Raw genomic sequence first — 24026 nt, 5'->3', positions numbered from 1 at the left:
ACTTGATTCCAGGACCCCGGGATCGTGACCTGAGCCGAAGGCAGATGTTTAACCAACTGAGCCACCCAGGTATTCCCAACGGTTTTAACAAATGTACAAGGTCACATATTTACAATGACAGTATCATGATAGTTTCACACCCCTCCCCCAAAAAATCCCTGTGCCTCGCCTATTAAATCCTCCCCCCACTCTCCCCAAGCCTTTGGCAACCTCTCATCTTTTTACTGCCCCAATGATTTTGCCTTTTCCAGAACGCCACATAAGTGGGATCATGCAATATGTAACCTATAATGGAATGTGCTGTATATGTGACAAGTAATCCCACTGTATTATGAATGTATGAAATAATCTCACTGAAGGTTGTGGGGGATAAAGGTGCTGACCTAAGGAACTTTGGAAATGAGAAGAATTTGTAAAACTGAAGGCAAAAGAGACTGTACATCAGCACTGTACTCCAGGTGATAAAGCTGTAGCGCACAGGGGTATGGGTTAACAACTCTGGTATTTCTACAGTTGTATCCTAGAATTGCACAATTACAATTAAGGAAATGTAGGCTTGATGGTAGGAGCCAGGTCTCTCACTATTTGAGTGGGAACTTATAGATAAGCAAGAGAGGGAGGCTAGGATGATCCATGTGGCAAGACATTATAGTTGGAGATAAAGTAAACTAATGGTTAGCTTCATGTAGACAGAGATAATTGCATATATACATATTTATAGATACGGGTATACACACAGATTAGTACACACACAGGTATTGGCAAGGAGGGTCTAGAAGCAACAATGGCTCAGTAGCAATGAGCACACTTAGTGCCCAGATCTTGGTTTCTTCGATGATTCTCCAATAAAAAGAATCAGGGCTCCTTAGAGTAGTGGCTGATTCTAGTACTGGGGCAGGAAATAGACAAAATGAGCTTGGAGGATCTTGTAGTGTCAGAAAGGAAGGAATTAATAAAAAAGAACATGCACAGGGCGCCTGGGTGGCTCAGTTGTTAAGTGTCTGGGATCGAGCCCCGCATCAGGCTCCCTGCTCTGTGGGAAGCCTGCTTTTCCGTCTCCCACCCCCCGCCTGTGTCCCCTCTCTTCAAATAAATAAAATCGTAAAAAAAAAAAAAAAAAAGAACACACACAGTTAGTGGTCATTTGAGAGAGATAAAGGATCCAGCTGAGGAGTTCCAATGGCCAAAACCAAAAAAACTGAAGAATATAATAAAGTAGTACTGGATTATAACCCCAAATATCACATAAATATCTATGAGTTCACACTGTTCTAAAGAACTTGAATGAACAAATGAATGAATGAGAGAGAAATGTCCCATGCAGAAGAATCCCAAATCTATGTAGATATTCCACCCTTGAGGAGGTGCAACATGACTTCCTTATGTGTGGGCTGCACATAGTGACTTCTTCCAAAGAGTATAGGGAAAGAAGAAAAACAAAGTAATTCTACAGTGGAAAAAGTTGGCAAACACTATCTCAGCTAGATGATCAAAGTTAATACTAACAGTGATAAGTCATGTTGATAGTATGTATCTTGATATAATGTGATGAGAATGGCACTTTGTCTCTGTGGTCTTCTTCCCCAAAAACCTTAACCCTGGTCGAATCACAAGAGAAATATCAGACAAATTCCAACTGAGGAGTATGCTACATAATATCTGACCAGTACTCCTCAAAACAGTCAAGGTCATCAAAAACCAGAGAAGCCTAAGGAGACATGATGACTGAATGTAATGTGATATTCTGGATGAGATTCTGGAAAAGAAAAAGGCCATTAGGTAAAAACTTAGAAAACGCTGAATAAAGTAGGAACATTAACTAATAATATACCGCTACTCGCTTACTCATCAAAACATACCTAAGATGGTAACAATAAGGGAAAGATGTCAATGTTAGGGGAAACTGGGATGGGGCTTATAAAAACTAGAGTTCCACAATTTTTCTGTAAATAAAAAAACTGTTCTAAAAAATAAAGCTTGTTAAAATAATATATATGCATGTACACATATACACGTACATTTATTATGTCAGGTGGTTCTGTGTCCTAGAAGGAGAAGACAAGTTGTGCGAGGACGATGGAGGATGAGTGGCACAGGCAGTCTCTCTGATAAAATGGTATCTGCTAAAGCGATATCAGAGCAGAGATGGGAAGGGAATGAGGTTGGGAACCATGTAAATATCTAGGGAAAGAGAATTGCATGCAGAAGGAACTGAAAGTGCGAAAGCCCTGAGGTTGGGGATGTGTTCAGTTTGCACAAAGAAAAGAAAGAAGCCCCAGAGTAGGTGGAGTGGCCTGGGCCAGGAACAGAAGAGCAGGTGATGGAGTCAGAAAGGGGGTGGGTGCTGGACCAGGCGGGCCTTATAGGCCAGAGGAAGCAGGAAGCAAGTGAATCAGTAAATGAGATGAATGAAAACTCTTCATCTTGAAATTTATTCTAGGTACTCCAGCCTTTTTTTTTTTTTAAATTTAAGTGGTCATCACAATACACCTCCCTGCGCTCCCCTCCCCCACCGAGAGCACACACAAATATTCTACCATAACAATGCCAAAATTTCTTAGCCTGCATTTATTCTGACAAAGCCCTCTAGTCCTGTAGAAGCTGTCTAAGGCAGGCCATCTCCTCTCTGAAACAAAATCTCAGATGGTTTCTAGGCAGGCAAAGTGAACTGAAGGCTTAAGGCCAACTTTTCACATAATTCAATTTAAAAGAAACTTCCATATGCCTGAAATCTTTAGATAATGGAAAGAAAAGTGGATTTTCATCTCTTCGTTATTAAAGTAATTGGCTCAAACTCTCATTTCATTTTGTACTTGTAGGCACAACCCAGAGTCTGTAATTAGTTTCAAACCACCAAAGTAGAAACAGAATAAAACCTCAACTAACTGAAGGACCTTTTTTTCCTTGACATACTTGGCTTTCAATGGCTACAGGCAAAAGGCACAAATCCAAAAGAGTAAGCTTATGACTGGGACTTGTTTAAAAAACAAAATAACTTGCGAAGTATGTCTTGGGTGAGTCCAATATGAGATCCTTACCAGCCACCTTCTCTATCTCTACTCCTAGTCCCGCGTTATGAGAGACAGTATCCTGGATGAGGGCAAAAACCCCACTGGTCAGAGGACAGCCCACCAGGCTCATCACTTGTGTGCCAAGGTAGGCACCAGAACTCTCACCAATAAAGATGAAATAAAAAACACCTTTCTGTGAACTTTCCTTTAACCAGAAATGTACATAAAGTCATTCTACCATATGAGCATGGGAGTAAAACATGGCTCTCTCCGGAGTGGGGACTCCATCTCGGAATATCTTGATCTATATATGGGTAATTGGTGCCACACTCAATCACTGGACACGTCTTTGGGGAGTTAACCCCTCTGAACCTCAAATTTTCCACCTGTTGAATGATAATAATGGTGTCTGCCTGTGAAGCCCTTATCAAGGTGAAGTGAAATAATGTCCCTAAACCCCTAGAACAATGAGTGTCTAGTTTGTTTTTTTAAAAGATTTTATTTATTTATTTGACAGAGAGAGACAGAGGCGGGGAGAGGGAGAAGCAGACTCCCCACTGAGCAGGGAGCCCGATGCGGGGCTCGATCCCAGGACCCTGGGATCACGACCAGAGCTGAAGGCGGACGCTTAACTGACTGAGCCACCCAGGAGCCCCAGTGTCTAGCTTATAAGTGATGATGTGTGTTGCTTTCTTTCTTTCTTTTTTTTTTTAAAGATTTATTTATTTATTTGAGAGAAAGAGACAGGGCGGGAGGATGAGAGAGAGGGAGAGAGAACCTTAAGCAGGCTCCCTGCTGAGCATGGAGCCCACATGGCTTCGATCTCATGACCCTGAGATCACGCCCTGAGCCAAAAACACGAGGTCCGACACTTAACTGACTGCGCCACCCAGGTGTCCTTGTGTGTTGCTTTCTTTTATAAACATACTTCTGTAGCCTGTATTTGTACCTGACATGGATCTGGCAAATAGCTGTCTTCCTGATAAATGGTGAATACCTCACTGCGTGAATGAACTGTCTCACCAGCGATTCTTTCTGTAACGTCAACGTCATAAGGTCAGGAATGATACTTTCTGTAGTGATACTTACTATGGAGCCAATAATCAGTCATTTATTGAGCACTTCCTGCTGGTCAGAGGCTGTGATCCACACTCACACACATCACTTCACTGAGTTCTCGCAGTCGCCTAAGGTAGGCCTTCTCTCAGCTCCACTTTACACATGGAGAGCTGAAATGAGCAATCTTCTAGGATGGCCCAGCTAGCAAGTAGCAGAACTGGATTGTGAGCCCACATCCTTCTGATTGCAGAGGCCATGCTCTTAACTGCTAGGGCACCCTGTGCAGTTATTTTACAGCATATTTAAAATACAAAAGGCACTTTTGGCTTCTTTTGTTAAGAAAGACTCAACTAGGGTAAATGAGGCTTCCTGTTGCTCCCCAGAACAGCCTCATCCAGTTGGGCTGATGGCTACCAGGAACAAGGGGGACTGGTTGAACTACCAGGCACTGGCCTTGAGAAGGTGGCTGAACAAGTCATTGAGTCCTGTTCTGAGGAGCCAGCAACATCAAGCTGGTGCGGATGCCAGGCATGCACAGGAGGAAGATCCTGGCTGCTGGGCTGCAGGCTCATCTTGAGTAAAAGAAGTAAAAATGCCCCAAGGGCAAAGGAAATTATTCCAAGAAAGGGAGCTGGAGGAGTGGTCCTGGGTGCCAGTCGTACAGTGGCAGGAAGCTAAAACCGAGGGCATGGGGAGTGGCCAGGAGCCCGGAGGCCAGGGGTGAGGGTCTGGGGTCGGGATGCAGTGAAAGGTTCTAGACAGGCTGTGGGAGATACCAGGCTGTGGCAAGCCTTCTGACTTCCAACAATTCCCAGGGATTTGCTGGGCTTGTTCCTCTAGGATGTTTCCAGTTCCATCTCTTCTCTCTGGTTCTTTCCCATGATGCCCCAACAGGAGCTTTTCCTTTCTAATTCTGCCCCATGTTCAAGGCCCCCTCGCACTGGACCATCTCCAGGAAACTGTCCACGCACCCCCATGCCCCTGGTCCATTCTCCTGTCCCACCTCTTCAGATTCACAGGCACCTACAATCTGGACTAAAGAACTTTCGAATGCTTGCCATTGTTCCAATATTTTGATTTTTTTCACCCCACTTAAGACTGTAATCCTTTCTCGAGTAACAGCTAAGATTGTTTTCTTTAATGTCCGTTTCAGCATAAAAAAATGTTCTAAAAGCTCCAAGTAACTTTTACTCTGAGGGTTCCCAAATGGAGTGTAAAAATTCCTGGGAGCTCAGGGGTGCCTGGCTGGCTCTGTCAGTTAAGTATCCAACTCTTGATATCGGCTCAGGTCTTGATCCCACAGTCGTGAGTTCGAGTCCCACATTGGGCTCCATCCTGGGCATGGAGCCTACTTAAAAATAACAATAATAATAAAAAATTCCTGGGAGCTCAGAGGTCGGGAGTGGTTTCTTCTTTTAAATGAAGACAATAATACCAACCTCAAAGAGTTGTTTGATGGATTGAGATAACGGGTATAAGTCTGCTGAGTTGAAAAGACAATCTGGCAGAAGAGAAGGAAAAGGCATTTGGAACTGATAGGGGCCTAAGGCAGAAGGAAAAGGAATTCTATGGGGGAATGTGAAGAATTGCTAGTGAAACTGATGAAGTCAGTGTCTCCTGTGTGTCAGGCACAGTGCTAGGCGCTTCATCTATATGATGTACAGGACGCTGGTGAAGAGCACCCGTCCTGGACCCAGGCTACTGGGTTCCAATCCCAGTTCCATCTGCTACCAGTTGTGTGAGCTGTTAAGTTATTTAAAATGTCTACGGTGTATTTTCTTCAACTTTAAACTGGGATAATTTAAAGCAGGAGTTGGCAAATTTTTTTTTTTTTCTGCAAAGGGCCAGATAGTAAATATTTCAGGGTTTCTGGGACACAGCTTCTGTTACAACGACTCAACCCCGCAGTTGTAGCGTGAAAGCAGCCACAGACTCTATGTGAGGAAACGGGCATGACGGTCTTCCAATAAAACATTATTTGCAAAAACGGGCAGTGGGCAAGAATCGGCCCACAGGGAGTGGTTTGCCAACCTCTAATAAAGAATCTCCCTCATGAGGTCCAGAGGACTGAAGAGCTAATAAAGCTTATGCTGTTAGAACAGCACCCTGTACACAGTAACCGCTCCACAAAGGTTAGCTGTTATTATTATAATGAATTCGTGCAATAGGTGTTGGAATGCCCTCTTCCAGGGAAGAAAACCAAAGTTCAGAAATGACTGAATAACTTCTCCAAGACCCGGTGTCTTCTACGAGTGGCAGGGTCAGACTCGGAGCACAGACTTGTGGGACTCTAAAGTCTATAGCTGTGCACTGTGCCTTTTGTCAACTTCAAGGATCTTATAAGAACCGAGACCTTATTTCATAGACCCAAAGGGAAACTTGCTCTAGGCCTGTATGTGCAAGTGTTTTGGGACTTGACTCAAACACAGGACACACACTGAAATCAGGCCTGAGATCCAGATGGGTATTGTCGGAAAAGTCCCCAATTTACTTCCTTTCAATCCTGATTCCAGTCAGTGGAGAACAGGTGTGGAATCCGTGTTCACTACCCTCTTGGGCGGTTACACAGTCTCAGCCCTCCCTGGCCTGGGCGTCGGTTTCCTATGACACCGGTGGATCAGCTGCCTTTGGGGAGCCCTAATTAAGTGCACAAATAGGGCAGCCTTCCCAAATCCCAAATTAGTTCTGCTTTGGAATGCCAGAACTTCTCGACCATGGAAAAAGGCTTCATGCCCTGACTCTTAACAAACCCAGCAAGTTCAAATGCATTTCTGAGGTGGGGGGTTGGGGGTCAAGAATCCCAAGCTGTTATGTGAGAAGGCAAGGAAAGAAAGGGCTTTTCTTGAAAGGGGGAAACAAAGGGCATGCAGAAATGTCACCAAAATACCCTGCAAACTCTCTAGCTTGCCCCAAGTTGTTCTTTTGTCTGAAATCCTTGAAACTGTGATTTATGTAACTGTTTCCTCAGGTCAACGACTGGCTTCTTAAGCCTGAGACTATGAAGCCAGTGACAGCAAAGATTTCTTTCCATATATCAAATACGTGGAATAAAAAGAAAAAAAGAATCCCTGTTAAATGGTACAGACTTGGTGCATTTCAAAAGTAGCCACCTTTCGGTTTTATCACTATTTTTCTCTCCTCCTCTTCTCCTTCTTCCTCCTTTCCACCTTCCACCCTAAAGCCAAGGCTACCACTCAGTCTATTCTAGGGAAAGCCTCGCTGGTTCTGTAGCTGAGAAGACACTGTAATGATGGGTTTTGGGCATGTGGATTTAACGGCAATCAGCCGTCTCCTTTATGTTTAATTCCACATCTTCTGGAGTAAAAACCAGTTAGGCTGCAATCCCCCAAAGGCACTGTATGCTGTCTACTTCCAGAGTTCAGTGGACCACTGTGTTGATATATTTTCCCTCATCAAAGGATGGAAAGTGGCTTGGCCTTCAACTTGATGTTCCTCCAAGACAATGCAATGGTAGAAGCCACTGGGCTGGGAGTCACACAGATCCATCCGCCACCGTCTTTGAAGCCTAGAATCTAAGTGGATCTTCTGGGCTCCAGGCTGACAGATGCAGCCCTTCCACTGGCTGCCATAGGCTTTTCTGCCCAGGGGAATGACAGCCTCTATGGGGCTTGCTGTCTCAGGAGAGATGAATGGACCTTTAATTAGGGTGGCCATAGTTTTATTATTATCCCAATAAAATTCACCTTTGAGTCCTAACACTTTTTTAAAAAAGATTTTATTTATTTATTAGAGAGAGAGAGAGAGAGAGGATGAGAGAGAGAGCACGAGAGGGGGCAGGGTCAGAGAGAGAAGCAGACTCCCCGCTGAGCGGGGAGCCCGATGGGGACTCAATCCTGGGACTCCAGAATCATGACCTGAGCCGAAGGCAGACACTTAACCAACTGAGCCACCCATGCGCCCCTGAGTCCTAACACTTTTAATGATAGATTATTAATAATTATACCAGGACATAAGACATAGGCTGGGTCTGTATGGGATGTATTAGCGCCCTTCCTCGGGGGCTGTCAATGGTTGGGCGGTTTGGGGAAGTAATTGTCACCAGACCCCGTTCTCTCTAGAGTCACAGGAAACGGGGAGGTTTCAAACTTTTAATTTTGATTTCCATGCCCTTATTTTGTGTTGCCTCTTCTGACAGACTGCACCAGAATTCAGACTTCACAAAAGTGACGATGAACCTAGAAAATACTGAAGCATACAACAATACCCACTGTATGGAACCTTTCTGATGCTGGGGACTGGGGAAAAGGCTCCTTCCCACAAGCAGGAAGGGCTGTCTTCCTGTAAGGCCGAGCTTGGGAGCTCCCAAATTTTGGGCCAGGAAGATAACCAAACCTTCTGGAAACCAGCTTTTTATTTTGCCACATAAGGACTTTAAAAATAAAACATATTAAAAAAACCCCACCCCTCAACATTTACTTGGAGATTCATTATGCCATAGTGAATAGGAGATCTGATAAAAAAAAAAAAAAGTTACTCTGACCTCAGAATAGATCGATTTACATTTAGCTTTGTTAGAAACTCAATACACTCCTCTTATTCTCTCTATTCTCATCGGCTAGTGAAACTTTGTTGAGGGCCTGCAGTGAGGGCCCGCTTCATGGGTGTGTCCTCTGTGGTGTCGCCCAGGGCCCCATGTCAGGAAGAGCCCAAGTGTGGGGCTTAGTGATCCGTGGTCACTGTCTTGAAATTCTTAATAATTTTATTTTTGAATCTGTGCTTTGCAAGTGAAGGCTGATGGGACAATGGAGTGTGGGCTGGGGGGTCTGCTGCCGCCTTTCCTTTCCTGGAGCTGATTCTTGACTGTCTGCTCCCTGCCTTCTGCCCTAATCCACACCCCACTGCTGACCCTGCACCTCGGGGGTGGTGACAGGGCTACATGAGGTGGGCGGCATGCAGGGGCAAGCACAGGTGTGGGGAGAGCCAGGCCAGGTGACGAGCCTGGGGCGTCTCAGGGTGGGGCAAGTCAATGGCTCTCCCTGCCACCTCCACTGCCACGGGGTGTGGGGGGAATCACTGGGAAACTGGAACCCCTGGGGGTCACCTGTCAGCCAGGAGCCAAGGCAGCAGGCCTGTGGGAAGAGGAGACTTCCCTGTCCCTGGCCAGGGCCTCCCATTCTCATTTGGCACTGGATCCCACAAGTTATGCAGTGGGTTCTGCCTGCAGTAGCCCTCAGTGACATCTGAGAACTACTGGACTACTCACAGACCCTGGTCCCTAAATAGCTCCCCCTTCCTCTCACCTGTGAGTAGACTCTGTGATTCCCAGACTTTCTTGGGGAGGGCCAGTTTCCCCCGGCGCTCGGCACTGGCTTGTTGGGAGCCATTTTATACTTGGCCTGGCCTGGGCGGCAAACTGTCATTTTTACCATCCTTCCCCGGTGGGCGGCACTTCACGGTTTAGAAAGCACTTTTCTCCTGTTTGTGTGTGTGTGTGTGTGTGTGTGTGTGTGTGTGTGTGTGAATGCACACACACAGGCTCATTAATCTCACTTTCTCCAGCTGGGGGAACCTGAAAGAGTTTATACTTCAGATATTCAGACAAATCTAGGTTCAGGTCCAGGTCTCTCACCTTCCAGCTCTGTAGCATGGAGCAAGTGATTTGCCTTTTTCTCAACTTCGAATTCCTCAATTTGTAAAAGGAAATATTAGCATCTACCTACCACAAATATGCTAATTTACAGATTAAATGTGGCTATATAGCCAAGTGACAGGCGATCAGTTAAGAGATGAGGAATGATGCCCCAGGCATCCTCCTGGCTGAGGGGACTGCCCACTGTTGCCCTAAGAAGGGAAAAGCCTTGGATAGGTGAGCGGCGAGAACTCTGGACATCAGAGAAAATGCTTCTCAAGAAACGAGATTTGAGCACACGGGCCTAGTTACTTTGACAGGTGAGAAGAAGTGCTGAAATTGGGGTTAGAGTAGAAAGCATCGAGTATAAACACAAGCTCCTTCCCATCGCTCCCACATTCCTGTCCTGCCTTTTGGAGAGGCAAGCAGACCTGTGATCGCACTGGAAAGGATCCGGAGGTAGGGCAGCATTAGACACATTTGGGATGAAGACCCTGATTCCAGTCTCAGGTTGTTTCTCTACAACCTTGGGAACATCGCTTCCCACTCGGGAACCAAATGTCCCTTTTAAACGTATTAGAACCAAATGTCTTTTAAGCGCATTAGACTAGATGACTTGCTCAAACTTATTTTGGCTTTGATAGAGAAAGGTTGGCTGTAGAAACATATTTTGTAACACGCTGGACATGCCTGCGGAACTAGGGTGGGCCCTGTCAAAGCAGTGGCCTCTCGTCCAGGGATGCTGCTGATTCCTGGAGCAAAGCCGTCGGCTGGGGCTCCGCAGTGGCGGATGTCTGAGGATTCCCGCATCTTCATTCGCGCCCAAGGCACATGCACATCCTCGGAATGGGCTGTGACTGACTTCGTGATTCAACCATCTTCATGTGGGGTGTTTCAACAGTCACCTCCAAACAGAAGGAACACAGTGGGCTGTTGTGATGGGAATTCTGGGGAATACTATTTATGGCTGTGTTTTGGTTTACCTTTGGCCTAGTACACAGGGTACAGTTGGAAATGGTCTCAGCTGAAAACACTCTTTTGTCTTTCAGGGCGAAATTTTACATGCAGCCTTTTGGCTCCAGGCCTCTAGTGCCCCTGCCCCTGCCTCCTCTAGTCTCTCGCAGAGAAACAGGGTCATCCTCCGCTCCCTCTCACTTGGCCTATGAGTCATTCGCAACAGAGGCAGGACATATATTAACAGCATCTCATGAAGGATTTGGGGCCAGACAGACCCGGGCTCAAATTCCAGTTTCTCCACTTTTTAGTTGTGTGACCCTGAGCAAGTCACTGAACCTCTCTGACCCTTAATTTCACCAGGTAAAAACGGGAAATAATAGTATCTACCCAAGAGGACTATTTTCAGAATTAAAATGAGATGCATCACTGCAGATAGATCCTGATCGATCTGCTTAGTTGTGTTTTTCTCTCTGCCCTAATCATTTTGGCTTGTTCCATAGAAACCAAGCTTCTGTTCCAGACGCACCAGAGTGGACTGGGCTGGGGATGTGGCTGTACAGCCATTCCTTCTGCCTGGGGAACCCTGTCTGCAGGCAGGGATCCTCCCATAGATGGACAGGAGACGTGAGTATCAATAATAGCTCATTTTAGTAAGCATTTTCTATGTGCCCAATTTATTACCATTTCCCCCTTATAAGAAGCGTAGAGGTAGGCACCATTACCCATCCAGTTCTATAGATCAGGAAATTGCATGTTGGAGAGGTTAAGTACAAGGTCCCAGGCCCAAGAGTGGTAGAGGCTGAATACTAACTCAGTGTCTGGACTCTAGAACCTTCTCTTGCACTCACCAGCCTCCCTGTATGTTCACTCCTGTCCTTCTCTAGAATCATCACCAGAGTAGCCACCACTGATTGAATACCTATCATCAGAACAGACGTTATCCCATGGGACTTTCCCAGTAATCCCACGGAGGAGCTGTTTTCACACCCATTTTATAAATGAGAAAGCTGAGGTCAGAATATGTAGGTCATGCAGAGTCAACTGGCCATGAAAGGAGGAGATGGAACTCAGACACCATTTATGTTCTCCTTGTAGTTCCTTGAACACTATGCCATGGGCCACCTGCTTTATAAACATTAACTCTTGTAAGAGCTCCATGAGGTAGGGTATACTAGAATTCCCATCTTACAGATAGGAAGACGGAGGCAGAGAGAAATTAAGTAACTCCCACAAGGAAGAGTGGCAGAGCTGGATTTTGAAGCCATGTAGTCCAGCTCAAGTGTCTGAGCTCCCAGCCTCTAGCACTATGTTGATATAAGAAGTGAACGATGCCAGGCAAGATGAGGGGAAGTGGGGAGGGTTTCAGATGCAGAGGCAATTATCTCTGCATGAGTAAAAGGCTCAGTGAGCCCAGGAACTACAAAAGCTCTGGGAGAAGAAACTCTCCACCCACATGGATTGAAGCAGTCCTCCAGAGCCCTGGCTTTCTCCTCCAAAAGGGGTCGGCCACCCTGGAGAATTTTCCAGCACTGAGCAATGGTGTAGGTGTTTTGTTTCCCTTAGGCCCATGAGATGCATCATGAGGAAATTGCCTTAGACTCTTGAGCAAGCTGATTCCACTATTCAGCTACAAAATCCTCAGAAGAGATGGAAGTCAACAGTTTTAAATGACCAGTTATATTTAAATATCCAGCGGGGGGAAAAAAGGCCTTTTTGTCAGGAAAGACAGAAACAAACATGTATTGAGTAGTGACCACATGCTGAAACGTGGGAGTTGTTAAACCTCATAATAACCTTTGAAATGGTGATTCACCCCATTTTACAGAGAAATAAACCAAGGCACAGAGCAGCAAAGTGATGTCCCAAAATCGAGTGGCAAGTAAAGGACCCTGGATATGGTCCAAGGCCCATATATACATGACTTTAGGTTGCATGCTCTCAGCTGATGTCTGTGGCCACTCATTTGCCTATGACTGATCCATATGGTTTTAGAATTTTTCCATAATTAATGGTGAAATTACCAAGAATGTCTGCATAAACCCACAGACTGTTCTGCTAACCTGGTGTGTTCTGGTCTAAAATGTTAACATTCTGAAAAATAGTTTTAGGAGAAAAAATACTTTACAGGGAACATTTCCAAGAAATCCCAAAGTCGTAAAGACAGAGAATAACAGATGTGAGTATATGAAAATTTAAAACTCCTGCACAGGACATCATAAGCTGAGGTAGATGGTATGGGACATATTATAAGAAAGTCTTCAATATATATGACAAACAAAAGATGGATATACAGAGCATACAAAGAACTCCAAATCAGTGAGAAAAAGGCAAATAACCCCATAGGAAAATGAAAAAAGGATATTAATAGGCCATTAACAGAAAACAGAAATCAAGTGACCAAGGATATAAAGAAAATGTTCATTCTTACTAGTAACAGAGCAAAGGCAAACAACAATGAACAGTCATTTTTCTGCCCAAGAAATGGCAAAAATGTTAAACGAATGACAATACCCAGTGTTGGCAAAGGAACAGGGATCCTGCTGGCAGGAATACAAATCGGGAGAGCCTATTTGGAGGACATTTTGGTCACAGTTAACAACATTTTAAAAATGCACAATCCTTCCAGTAGTAATTCTACTTTTTCATATCTCTCCAAGAGACATTTTCGTACTTATATATATAAAGAACCATACCAAGGAGGATCCTTGTATCACCGTTTATAAAAGCTACATACTAAAAACCACCTAAGTGTCTATCAACAGGACAATGGTTAAATAAATTTTTAATATACTGGGACTCTGGAATTACTACCAGTATGTAACAGACACAGGGCAGCTCTATGTGCAGTAACACACTCCAAAATATCTTGTAAGTGAGAACAAAGTTGCAGAACAATTTGTACCATATGATCCTATATAGGCACATCTGTATGTCTGTGAAAGCATTAAAAAGGCTAAGAAAACATACACAACGTATAATAGTGATCACCTCTAGGAGAAGAGAGGTTTGTGCCTTTTGTCTTTTACTCTACAGTTCTATACTCTTGGAGTTTTCACGATGTAGGTCTACTCCTATCGTTTCTCACGTACCTAAAAAGAGCAATTTGGCCACAGAGACAGAGACACTTGCCGTGTTCTCTGAGTTTTGTTCACCCAGGACTGAGAAATACTCTGACTCAGAGCTGAGGCTTCCTCCTCTGCTGAGGGAAGTGGAAAGCAGCTCTCTTGGAAGCTGCCTTTCCTCCTTCTCTCTCTCGGTTTCCATAGGTGCTTACACGTCAGAACATGTGTGTGCACACGTACCCCCCTCTCTTGTACATGGCGTCACTCAGAATAACTTCTGCATAGACTAGTGCATGGCTCGAGAACTTCTGAATCATGGACCAAAGTGATTCTTGTCATCTTGATAAAACTTGTACACAATCACACCCCGATACGACCACAACAAAAATAACAAATTGTCAGGCCCCGTCAGCACCAGCCTTGATTTAAACCACGGGGTCCGACGGGCACATATTGGATGTGAAGTTCCTTAAATAATGGCTCTGCTGGCCTAAAACATATCAGATGTTCCTTTAGCCCTAGCTCGCCCAAGACATAAACTATGTGTTCAGGGGAAAGCAAAGTCAAATGACTCATGACAGAGTTTGTTTTTAGTATGAATTATTTTTTCTGGCTCCTTGCTTTTAAAGACAGATCCTTTTCAGATGGGCTGAAGCAAGGGCTGCTGGGAGCTGGGCTCAGCAGCCTTGCCTTCCCACTGCTTCTGAAAGCAAAACATGGAGCCCCAAGCAGAGAGCTCTATTCCCCATCAAGTTCATGCCATTATGCATCTTCTTCTTCTCAAACCAAACACGTGAGGGCAGTCTCGTGGTAGCTGGGTGAGCTGATGGAAAGAGCACTGGATTTGGGGCCAGGAAAACTGAGCTCCGTTTTCCAGCCTGCCATTTACTGGTGGCGTGATGCTGGGAAAGTCACGTGACTTCTCTGGGCTGCAGTTTCCTCGGGTGTGAAATGGGCAGAATAAGCATCACGTTGGATGGTGGTGGGAATTCACTGAGGTAATCCAGTCAAGGTGTCTGCCCCCCAGGAGGCACTCACTTAATGGCCCTGGACTGGACTCCTCAGGGCAGAGATGGTGTTCTATTTGCCTCAGTATCCCCACTGTTTGCCCGAGAATGGGGCAGAAAATACTTAAGGGACGAAGGCAGCAATGTACTTTGTACTTGCGACATGCCAGGCGCTATTTTCACTGCTTTATAAAAATTATCTCATTAATGCTGCAATTAACCCTATGAGGTAGAAAGAATTGCTATCCGCATTTCTTGATTAACGAAACAGGCACAGAGAGATTAGGAGAGCTGACTGAGGCCACGGAGGTGGTTAGTAGAGGGGCCGGGATCTGAAGGCTTGCTCTCTGGCTCCCAGCCAGAGCAGAAGAGGAGAGGGAACATGGGCAGAGTGGAGGCTCCCCGTGTGGAATCAGAGGGAAGGCTGCATCAGGAAGAGCCTACCTCTCGGATCACTTTAGAAGAACAGGTACACGGGAAGGAGAAGGACATCAGGAGTACGGTCATTCGTGGCCCTGCCAGAGCACAGGGAATGGACAACCAGAACCTACCCATGAACGTGGCAGATTAGGACACCTTCTCAGGGAGCTCTGGGCCTGGAGATGCCCATGCTTTTGAAGGAACAAGTACCTCAGGACAGAGCTGTTGCCCAAGAAGGATGAGGGAGCTGCCCTGCTGGTGCCCATGCATGTTCACCATCTCCCTCTCCTCGGCAGACAGAACTAAAATGAACACAGAATTCCAGGGCTGGAAGGGCCCTTGGACATTGCACTCCCCTGTACAGGTTAGAGAAACCTTACTTGCTTAGTGCCACACTACAAGTTAATGGTAGAGCAAAGACTGGAACCCAGATCCCTACTCCCCAAGCCAGCAATCTGCCTCTGGTGTCTAAAACACACCAGTAGCCATTGTCCCTTCTATGCGCAACCCTTGGATTAAGACTTCTTATTGCAATCATTCATCCATTCCATAATTTTCATTCAAGCAGTGTTCAGGAAAGGCAGGAATGTTGGCCACTGGGTTTTGGATATGTCCAATCCCATTGAAAAACCATTCCCAAAGATGAATGCTTAGCCTTTATCCCAATAAATCACTGAATAATCTACTAGGCAAGCACCTTCTTGAGTAAGAGTTTGCCTACAGGGAAATAATGGGGAAAATCTGGAACAGTGATTTATCAAGGTGAATTAACAAAATGCCTCTTGGCTTTATGCTTCCATCTCATGAGCTGCCCCTACAACATGTGTGTAGACAAAAGCGTTACGCATTAATTTATTCATTCATTCACTCAAATTCATATTTTCTTCCCAATATACAACTGAGTTCATTTCTGGGTTCATAAATCCTTTGTTCCCAAGATCTACAATTCTGCATACCCTCCCATTTCAGCCCCTCACACTCATACACATACACATACACACACACACACACACACACACACACACACACACACACACACACACACCTTTGTTTAATTAGCATTCCCAAACACTGTCTCAACTGTCATTCCTTCAAAATGTTTTTTTCTGACTCCTCAAGGCTGGGGGAGCTGTGTCATCTATCTTAGCACACGGCACATTCTATTACAGTTGTGTATTTCATTGTATTTCTCCTCTGCAATATTGTAAGAAACTTGAGCACAAGGACTGAGTCTCTCTTGTTCAGAATTCTGTCTGTGAACAAAGAGACAGACCTCGTGGCTGGCACATAGATGGCCCTCAAGAACCATTTGTTGAATAAATGAACAAAATAAAACGCACTGGAGAATGATTATGAATAGACTCTGCCCTCCAGTAGGCTTCCAGTCTAGTGGGAGGAGGACACACAAAGGAGAGTCACCATACATGTGAGAAGTATTATATCCAAGGTCTGCCCTGTGCTATGGCAGACATGACTCATGAATGACTAACTACCAATAAAGTTGAATTTCACTTATGCTGTATGTTCATCTTAATCTGACTTTATAGAATATAAATGTGTGGGATATGAGTGTATGTGGAAGACACACAGAGTGTAACCTTTCTCACTCCGATTCTCTTGCTTATGAACTTCCCTGTCCCCTGACTGACATGGATGACACCTCAGGATTTTGCCATTACAGACCATTTCTTTGGATCCAGTGAAATCAGGGTCTGAGGCAGGAGAAAAAAAAAAAAAAAAAGGAGTGCCAGAGAGCTGAGAAGGAAAGACAGAGAAGAGAGTCACATCACAGAATTCTCCTTGCTCAACACACTCCAGCCTCCCAGGTCTTTTTGCTTTTCCTCACATTCAAGTCATTCCCACCTCAGGGCCTTTGCACTTACTCTGCCACTAGAGTCTCATTTCATACATCTCTTCCTCGGGAAGGCCATTCCCACTGCTCACACAGCCGGTCCTTCACGCTCCTGTCCAGTCCCTCTTTGTTCCCGGGTGTTGCTTTACTTTACTTCACAGAATTTTTTGCTACCTGAAATCATACTATTTGGTTGTGATTACTTGTTGCTACAGTTACTTGTCACGGGATTCCTTGCTACTGGAATATAAGCTCTAAGAGCGAAGACATTGCTTTTTCTTTCATTCTTTTCTTTTCTTTTTTGACATTTCTTTTTCAACAGACATAGCTGGAAGTACTGAGGGAGAAGAGATAGGTATCAAAGGGTACAAGAGATGCACAAGCTCCCAAAGGGAAAGGCAGTTAATGGGACAAAGTGAACCAAACTGACTCTGAAAGTTCAAGAATTAATAATATTTGACTCTTTTATTGCACACTAATATGGCAGGCTCATGCAGGACATTGTTGAATTTTTGGGAATGCATAAGCTTCTGTGAACATACGTAAATGGGGACAATTTCAGTTCCTGCCCTATGACATTGTTGTGGTGACTAAATGAGTTAATTCATGTAAAGTGACTTGAACAGTACTCGGCATAGAGAAAGCATCAATAAATGTTGCCTATCATCATCATCACCATCTACAAAGAGGCATGACATACAGGTAGTATCTACTGATAAGAATTTTATGTATTGCTATGCACTCTATTTACTTTTTCATTTTAAAATGAAGCACAGAATTTCTACAGTACACAAAGTTAAACCTATGTCCCTATTTTGAATTGAATACAGTACAAAAACAGTTTCATAAGAATTATTCATCAGTATTCATCATCAAAGGATCTTATTGTTTTTGATAAGCACATTTATGATTGTATTAATCAAAGATGCAAAAGCTCTAAGACATGGAAACGTGAATAACCATGTAGGAACTCGGAGAAGCTGGAAGAAGTGGGAATGAATCATCAGTGGAGAGGATACATAGGCTGACAGGCTGAAACAGAACTTTTAAGGACTAATACAGAGAACAGTGAGGAAAGCAAAGAGAAGGACATTTAGATATATGAGACACAAGAAATCAGCACAAGACAGTGAATCGAAGCACCACCGCCAGTAATTTTAATGAAATCGCTACGGGAAATCCCTGTTAACAAAGATAAAAACGGCAAACAAACTGCTGAAAACAAGAACAAGAGTTAAACACGTTAAATGAATCCAATGATATTTGTTAAGAACTTAAAAAAATCAGCCAAAAAAGAATGTATTACTCTAAGTTTGGCTCGTTCTTTATAAAACAGTTCTTCCTAGCTACAGCCCTTTTTGGTTTGTCGCCAGAGTGGAAGCCTGGAGGATGGAACTCACAACCTATGTCATCAGGCTGACCTTGCCTTCTCTCTCCTTTAACCCCAAGACCCACAAGCATTTTTGTCATTGCATCTGGAAGAACAGGGGGATTCCTTTTTTAAAGGGTACTGAGAACATTTCAGCAGCACATGTCATGTTCCTTAGAGCCTCTAGGTGTCGCTAGTAGAAAACGAACAGAAGCCTGAACAGTCAAAAGAAAAAAAAAAGGTCGAGTACATTTAGTACAAAACACTAAAAGCAATAACAGCTCAAAGGCAGACTACATTTATTACAGAAGCTACGGGATTTAGTATCTCTAAGACCAATTATTAATTTCCTTTTTTAATTCAAGTGCTCACCCCACAAAGAGACATCTCATTTTTCAGCCAGAAAAAAAATCTCAGGGTTGTTTTCTCACTCTAAAACATTTACACTGATGGGCTCAGTGCAACCCTACGCTAGGCTAAAAGTTTGCAGTATAGATTGTTTTATAATCAAGATTGGTTTGATAGAACAAAAGAACTAGCACTCAGAGTAAAAATATAAGACAGCAAATGAGGGTTGGTTGGGTAAAAATACAGTTACGTTAGTTTGCTATTCAACCAAAAGCTGTAATCTTATTAAATATATTTAAACATGGTTTTCATTTAGATTTGGCAGCTTGATTAATGGGATGTATTAAATAATACCTGGCTGCTAAGAGTCTATTTGGGAATCAGTGCCACATAAAAACACGCAACACGTACAATTCGGTTTTAATTGTTATTTAAGGCTTCTCCGTTCTCTTGGCGGTGTGCATACACATATTAAAAATTAAGTACACACACTCAATGTATGCTCAAGCCTTTTAAAAAGCTTTCTCTTTAAACAGAAACATGCAATGGAAAATGAACTCAACTGGTGAAAGGTAATGGACTCATCCCTTTGGGGACAGCTGTCCTGTTCATCAAAAGAAAGGAGGGGAAGGTCAGAAGCAGGGAAAAAAAAATTCCTAACTGGTCAAAGAGAGATGCCCAACTTCAGAGAGAAGCCGAAATCAGTTTCTACAGCCAGGCTTCCTTCTTTGCCCAAGTTGAGAGGTCGAATGAATGGTACCTTTCACCATGAGGCCATGGGGCTATCGGAGTGGAAACAGTATCTTAAGACATGGGGAATGTGTTAGTGGCCAAATAAATGCAGGCAGATGCTGCCTGATTCCCAATTCAATAAAGAAACACTTTTATTTTTTTAATGGTGGGGGATCATCTGTCATTTTTTGGGGCATTGCATTAGGCACTGATCGAGGCGTAAGAGTTGGGGGGGTTGCTGGTGTGGTTAAGAACAACCAGGGAGACAGATAATGGGAATAATGCAAAGGGCCAAGTACCATAATACAGTTCTACTCAGTGTGTCTGATGGAAAAAATAATGTATCTGACACGCAAAAGCTGCACAATAATAAGCATTCTCTCTTTTCCAGTATCATGAATTTCCTTAAAATTCTCAGGCTGGAACAAGACATCTCAGAAAGGCCAAAATGTCAGATGACTCCACGTTACATCTCTGAACAACCCAGTGAAATGGGTCACATTATTATTATTATTATTATTATTGTTATTTAATTTGAGAGACTAAGTTGAAGCCCAGAAAAGTCCAGAAAATACCTTATGACTCAGAAGGAAAAAAGAGCAAGCTTTTTGGATACAGGTATCATTCTGTCTATTTACAGATGCCCAGATGGAGGCCCTGAGAGGTTTATCACATTACCCCAGATCATACATTTAGCAAGGCACAGAGGTTGGCACTGGAACCCAAGGCCATTTTACTCGGAAATCCACTTTTTAAACCCCTAATCCCCACTGCTTCTCTGTGGATGACTGAGGACCTCGGACAGGAGTGGTGAAGGAAATTGGGGTGAGGGTGGGGAACACCGCGCACAATCTCAGTGATCTCCCTGTCACTTCCTTGCAAAACACTGGAGGAAGAGGGCCGAGTTCTTTTAGAGACTCCTTCCCCCTGCCACCATCATCCACAATTGAGTTGTCTATGCCCCTCGCTGGACAGAATGCATGGAAATGTTGAGCATGCTGAAGTCTTCACAGCTATGTTGAGTACAATCAGGAACCACAGGGAGCAGGCTGTGCTGCGTTAAGAACATGACCAGGAAGACTGGAATTCGGGCATGCCCAACCACATGGATGAAACTTGAGACCATGATGCTAGCGAAAGGAGCCCGTCACAAAAAGGCAGAGACTGTATGATTCTACTTACACGAGGTTCCTAGAGTCGTCACATTCACAGAGACAGAAAGTAGAATGGTGGTGGCCAGGGGCTGGCGGGGGGGGGGGGGGGGGGGAAATTGTTGTTCAGTGGGTACAGAGTTTCAGTTTTGCAAGATGAAAAAGAGTTCGGGAAATTGGTTGCATAATGACGTGAATAATACTTAACATTACTGAGCTGTATAGTTAAAAAAGTGACAAGTTTTATGTGTATTTTACAATTAAAAAACAAACAAACAAAAGAATACAACCGGGAACATGTTCTCCAGGGGTCACTTACAATGGTCTCTTGCCTGGCACGGTATGAAACATGACCTTCTGAATTTTTAGATTTGTGGAAGTAAAAGTCCTTTTATGGTACGTCCCGGCTACTTTTCTGGAAAGCAGGAAGTCTGGAGGAAACAGGGCTTTTTTTTTTTTCAACATGTAAAATTTTATATCTGCGTGTTTTATATGAATTCTCATCTTGGTTTGATCAGCTTAGACTCTGAACAAAGCACTTCCCCTCTCTTGGGTTCCAACTTCCTCATCCATAAAAAGAGGGTGTTAGTGAGGTGATCTCTGAGGGCCCTTTCAATTCTCAGATTCCGATTCCTGTTTTTCCAAATGCGAACACTGTCTACCTCTTCAGTGTACTTCATTTATTACTGATGTTCATCAGAACATTTTTGCAAGCCACTAGTTGCTTCTGAAGTACCTACTCATTGCATTTTTCCCAAGGGCTAAAAAGCAGGGAGGAAGGATGCAGGAAGAGGTAGGCCGGCAGGAAACAGAAGAGTTAAAAATGTCCTGGAAGGAGCACTGGACTGGGAGTCTGAGGCTATGAGGTTCAGTCGGGGACTCTGTCGCTTACTAGCCACGTGAATCAGAAAGGAAGGAAGCATTTACTGGGGTCTTCTCTGCATGAGGCACTTCCATACATATTATTACTTTATAATTTTGGCAATTCACACACCACCTTCATAACTGTTTCCATACCCAAGTACTACCTGTAGTTATTTATTATGTATAATATTTTTTCTAAATTCTGAATAAATCCCTTTTTCTCTTTCTTTTAAATTGCTGTGTTCTACACACTAATGCCCATGAGAACCCAAGTATGATGCTGGTTATAATTTTTTTCTAATACACATAAAATAAATATAACTATTAGAAAAAGAATGTCTGCTTGCCAGCTAAAGTCATCTTGGGTACCAATGGTGGTGTATGTGTGCATCTGGGAGATACCACATTATCCTACGTTATTGCCAGTTATGGCTGCTGGACACTTGAGCCACAGAATTTAGTAACCTATCCAAGTTTGAACCAACACACAAAGCAATGTGCTGGTTCATATTCCTCTTGTCTTTAGAATGAGTGGGTTCTATAAAATAGAATAGAGAGTACTTCCAAAATTTTCCAATTTCAGGGACATTAACATTTCCAAAATTACTTTGGAGACTGACATACAATAAGCAAGTTTTTATTTTGCCAAGGAAGAACTCAAGAACCTTCTCCTACAAGGTAATTAAAAAAAAAAAAAAAAAAGCAGAGGACTTTCTACAGCAAATGATTGGGAAGAGTACTTTTCAGGATAATGTAAATCATTTAAGAAAAACATTTATGATGTTCTGCTTCCTTGTCTATGTTTCTCAGTCTGGTGAAAACTCTGCCACGGGCCAGCCACAGACAGGCTCAGCACCCATGGGCCACAGATACAATGGGAGATGGCTCTGGCATCAGTCAAGTCTGAGTTCAAGTCCTGGTTGTGCACTAACCACATGTGCGCCTTTTTTTTTTTTTTTTTAAGATTTTATTTATTTATCAGAGAGAGAGAGAGCACAAGCAGGGGGAATGGCAGGAAGAGGGAGAAGCAGGCTCCCCACTGAGCAGAGAGCCTGAAGTGGGACTTGATCCTAGGACCTGGGATCATGACCTGAGCCAAAGGCAGCTGCTTAACTGACTGAGCCACCCAGGTGTCCCCACACGTGTGCCTTTGTGAAGCCTGAGCCTCAATCTTTCATGTGTAAACTGAGGCGACAGCTCACTGTGGTGAAGATCAAATGCAGTGAGTGTAGAAAGTGCCTCACACAGTGCCTGGCCTGTGGTAGGAGCCATGACTTACTTTTTTAACCTTTCTCTCTAGTCCTATCTCACCAGGAGGGTTGCTCTCAAGACACAAGATGGCGTCGCATGGGAAAGTGCATTGAAAATGTGTTCTGCAGCTCTAGTCGTTTCTTTGGATCTCAGCTTAGTAGCTACTTCCTCTGGGAAGGGAAACTTTTCTTGACCCACCAAGTTGGATAAGAAGCCGCTGCCCCTGGTACCACGGTGCTCTGTGCCCTGCATCTATCTGTTCACTTGCCACACTGTACTCAAATTGCCAGGCAACTTCTCCCTTACCCCAGGAGGCCCCAAAGAGCTCCCAGAGAGTGGGGAAGACATGGGTCTTACTTATTGTTGCTTCTCCCCCATCTTGCATATAGTTGCTGCCAAATTCAGCACTGGTGCACTTTTCATTTGTTAAATGTACACATTAACTGATGGGAACATTGGCAGAATTTTTCAAATCTGCTTTGTCGTACTGCTTGTGGTATGCTTGATGCTTTGGACCATGGGTTTATGGCAGCATTCCCAATGTTTGGTCCTAGAAACTATAGCAAAGTAAGATGCTCCAAAGCTAATTCTTTGGTCAAGTAAATTGGGGAAGACTATGTTCCCTATATGCCTCCCCATCCCAGGAAATTCACGATGCATGTTTACATGGTAAAGTCTTATGAGACCTGCTATAAAGATACCTAGTTATCTTGAACATAGCATTTTCCAAATGAATTCCTTTCAGGAATACCTTTTAATATACTGAAGACCACTCTTTGGAAAACTCTGGCCTATACAGAACTCAAGCTCTGAGCAAATTTTTCTGATGGTCTTTGTCCGGGTTCTCCTTCCTCCACTTAAACCATACAGCCAGAATCACAGGAGAGACATAACATATTGGGCTGGACCAAAAGGCAATGCAGACAATATAACCTTTGAGAAAACCAGACATATGCATGAGCTGACCAGTCCAGGAACTGACCAAAAGTATTTCGACAATGACCAGAATGCCCTCATCTGTGTCTCACGTCAGAGCTTTCACACTTCCATGCATAGATGTCACTGCAACTGCTCTTCTCCTTCTCTTCCATCATCATCACCGCCATCACCATGACCACCATCACCATGACCACCATCACTGTGACCACCGCCATGACCATCACCATGACCACCACCATGACCATCACCATGACCACCACCACCATGACCATCACCACGATCACCACCACCATGACCATCACCACGATCACCACCACCACACTTCAGTTATATGGTACATGGTCTGTGCCAGGCTTTGCTTTAACTACAGGTTATTACAGTATTAACGTATTTAATCCTCACAACAAGCTCATA

The 24026-nt window shown here is 44.0% G+C and overlaps 1 protein-coding gene and 1 long non-coding RNA gene across 22 annotated transcripts in view; one reads left to right on the top strand and one right to left on the bottom strand.

The window, feature by feature from the left end:
* Positions 1-24026, bottom strand: part of FGGY (FGGY carbohydrate kinase domain containing) — a 410509-nt gene that overhangs the window by 41293 nt on the left and 345190 nt on the right. The window lies entirely within an intron of this gene.
* On the top strand, positions 8-8765 carry LOC118356924. The gene is made up of 4 exons (XR_004820039.1): positions 8-69; positions 3067-3156; positions 3529-3691; positions 8227-8765. It is a non-coding gene; the product is annotated as an uncharacterized LOC118356924 (long non-coding RNA).

Source organism: Zalophus californianus, chromosome 4, assembly GCF_009762305.2.
Source record: "Zalophus californianus isolate mZalCal1 chromosome 4, mZalCal1.pri.v2, whole genome shotgun sequence".
NCBI lineage: Eukaryota > Metazoa > Chordata > Mammalia > Carnivora > Otariidae > Zalophus > Zalophus californianus.
This window is presented reverse-complemented; position numbering and strand designations above follow the sequence as displayed.